General features: G+C 33.0%; 1 non-coding gene across 1 annotated transcript; it reads right to left on the bottom strand.

The window, feature by feature from the left end:
• Window positions 1–1,845: 1,845 nt before the first annotated feature.
• LOC140833223 (small nucleolar RNA R71) lies at window positions 1,846–1,954 on the bottom strand. Its single transcript, XR_012118355.1, has one exon. It is a non-coding gene; the product is annotated as a small nucleolar RNA R71 (small nucleolar RNA).
• Window positions 1,955–3,662: the final 1,708 nt, after the last annotated feature.

The raw sequence follows: 3,662 nt of genomic DNA, 5'->3' as shown, positions 1-3,662 counted from the left end.
TGCTCTAGAATTTTGATCATATCTCTCAAATTACTTTGTCAAATGGTTTGAAAAAAATACCACAACTAGACAACTAATTATCCACATGTTTCTTTTTATGTGAAGAAGCAAATTCGGAGAAGAAGATTTTCAAAAGTGATGTGTAATATAATATAATATCTTGGAACACCAATGAAGACTTTTGTGTAAAAAATAATATTTTATTTGTGGTTGTCTCCCCAAATTTGGCTATAAATAGGGGTGCATTGTAATGTATTGAGATATCCCTCATTCTATGAACAAACCTTTGGGTTCATAATATTTCTATCTATATTTTTCCTTTATTTCTTCATTTAAATATAATTATCATGTTAATTTCATTTTCAAAGTTTTACACTTTGAATAATGAATAGCTGACTTACTAAAGTTGAGATGAAAAGGTGAAACTCTTGGCATGATAATAAAGTTACTAAAAGGTAAGAATCTATGTTTTATATTATTTAATCATTATTTATTGTTTATGTTATATTTATTTCTTTAAGCAGTTTTATACCCTACTTATAAGTGGGAGTTTTGATTTATTGTTGCTATATGTTACACTAAATTCTTGGAACCATTTAAATGTTAGTTTGGTATTACCTTGATTTATTATATATGAATATATTATAATATTAATTTCTTGGTACCATTTAAATGTTAGTTTGGTTTTACCAACCATTTAAAGTGGGAACCTTGATTACTATATATAAATATATCATAATATTAATTTCTTGTACCTTTTAAATGTTAGTTTGGTTTTACCAACCATTTAAAGTGGGAACCTTGATTTAGTGTTTACAAATATATATAGCACAATAAATACTTGACCACATTTATAAGTTTTGTTATATATATTATATACTTATAAGATAATAATATATAACATTATATAAATATGATTATTTAATATATTGGAACCATTTTATTAAGTGGATTTCATTATTGTTCATTAATGTTAACTTTATTAAAATACCAATAGTGGATCCTTTAATCTCAAATACTTAAATTAAAATTTGAAACAATTAAAATTTACCCATTAAAGATTCAAACAATTAAAATTAAAAAGAACAAAAACAAAACAAAACAAAAAGACATTGTAGTGGACTTGTAATTACCTTAGCTTCTCTGTGGATACGATATCGGACTCACCGAATTATACTACTTGTGGACAACCTGCTCTTGGGAGTGCAACAATCAGAGTCGCAACATGTTTTTGGCGCCGTTGCCGGGGAAGTATAATTTAATTTCAAGTCTATTTATTTTCCTTTATAGTTTATTTTTCTTTATTTGAATTTTTATTGCTTTTGTGTGTTTTTATTCTTTTGCATTTGCATTTGCATTTGCATGAGCATTTGGTCACGTACACTTAGTGATCGACTCATTCGAAATAACCCTTTATTTTTACAAAACATGGCGGAAGAACCCATCCAAGAAAATGAAGATGAAATTCAATCTCAACATGATCATGATAGACGAAGAACACTTAGAGATCACATGAATCCTACACGTACTAGTGCACCTTCATGTCTAGTTTTTCCCCCTGATGCATCTCATTTCAATTTTAAGCCTGGTATTATCCAACTTTTACCCAACTTTCATGTCTTAGATTCTGAAAATCATACATGCATTTACGAGAGTTTGAAGAAGTGTGCAACACATGTAATGATCTAAATTGTAGCATGAACACCATTCGACTTAAGCATTTTCCTTTTTCTTTAAAAGATAAAGCTAAAACTTGGCTACAAAATCTTAGATCGGTATCCATTCGAACTTGGGATGAATTGCAACAACAATTTTTGAAAAAGTTTTTTCCATCGCATAGAACAAATTCTTTCAAAAGACAAATCATCACTTTCACTCAAAAAAAAGAAGAAACTTTTTATCAGTGTTGGGATAGATACAAAGAATTGCTTAATCTTTGTCCACATCATGGTTTTGAAATTTGGAGGGCTGTTTCTCAATTTTATGAAGGCTTAACACCTAAAGATAGGCCAATGGTTGAATTTATGTGTAATGGAACATTTGAAGATAAAGATCCAAACGAGGCAATTGAGTATCTCGATTCATTAGCTGAAAATGCTCAAAATTGGGACACTATATGTACAATCGAACCATCAAACAAGATTCAATCTCCTACATCTGGTGGAGGTATGTACACTCTCAAAGATGAACATGATCTTCAAGCTAGATTTACCTCTTTGGCAAAAAAAGTTGAGGCACTTGAATTGAAAAATAATGGTCAATTAAAATCTGCTCAAGAAATTGTGTGTCACATCTGCGATACAAGTGATCATTTTACAAAAGATTGTCCCACTTTGCCCTCTTTTAAAGAATGACTCCATGAACAAGCCAATGTTTTGAACAATTTCAAAAGGCCAAATTTTGAATCATTTTCTCAAAATTACAATCCAGGTTAGCGAAATCATGCAAATTTTAGTTGGAGGAATGATAATGCTGTTAGAGTAGGTGCCCGTCGAGCCAAGTGTTGGCCGAGTGTTCACAATGAAACTCTACGTATAAGCAGTCTTTATTTTAATAATATCTAAAATTATTATTTTGGCACATCTTTATCTGTATACCCATGCTAGTTGCATAGATAAAGCCCTTGAATATACAAATAGTAGAAAGAATATGAGATGCTCATATGATGAGTATCATGAAACTCATATTTGGAATACTGTATATTCTAAACGGTTCCTAGTCGATTCAGCCGCCACTAAGAAGGATATAGGCCGCTAGAGTTCGAGACTAGTATCTGCGATGTGAGTACCATGTTTCATTGGTAGGGGACATTGTGATGTCCAAGCATGCAGATAGGTGCTCCTGGTAGAGTGCACTGAACAACCCTCCATAAAAGGACTATCCAAGTGGTTCTCACTTATCGAGTGGAAAAGTCCTAGTTTATGGTTGTACACCATTAGTCCTTATGACCCGGGACAACATTGAGACTCTATGTGCTAGAATTACACTTTGACTTGTTTACCGACTCTCATGGGGTCATCAGGTGGCAAGGTTGGGTGTTCTGTCGAAACAAATAGGAGTCGATGCATTGTAGTCGGGGATTCACCGCTTACTTTCGGGTATGGATATCCTATGTGTTCTCATGTGTATGTAGGTTGAAATCTCTGATCAGAGTATGGTGGTAATTATGAAAGGGGTTACATAGATTACACCATCGATACAACTACAGCATGACACATAGTATCGATTCATTGACAACTCTCGATAAACCAATGGTTGTCGAATCGGTCGGGATATATGAGTTGAAGGGACCGTACTGTACGCTAACCATAATTGAATGGTTCTTGTAGGCACTATCATTTGATACCAATGGAATCATGTAAGCGATGCTGCTAGGCGTTTAACATGATTGGTTGGGTACACTATCAGACTTGAGTTCTGACGTTCTTATTATCAAGGAGTTGATAAGTAAGAATGGAGCAATTGAGGTATGCTCATATAAGGACATGTTTAGTCCGAATCACATGGAGATGTGAACCCACGGCTAGTCGTATCAATGAACCATTGAGGGCCACACAAGTACTAGCTTTCTAGATCCCGTTGAGAAGTAAAAATAGTTCAAAGTGTCGAACAGCTTATAAAGGAGTTTATAAGCGTAAGGAAAATTAGAAGTATGACTTCTA

This window comes from Primulina eburnea, chromosome 5 (assembly GCF_022965805.1).
Source record: "Primulina eburnea isolate SZY01 chromosome 5, ASM2296580v1, whole genome shotgun sequence".
In the NCBI taxonomy this organism is placed as follows: Eukaryota; Viridiplantae; Streptophyta; class Magnoliopsida; order Lamiales; family Gesneriaceae; genus Primulina; species Primulina eburnea.
This window is presented reverse-complemented; position numbering and strand designations above follow the sequence as displayed.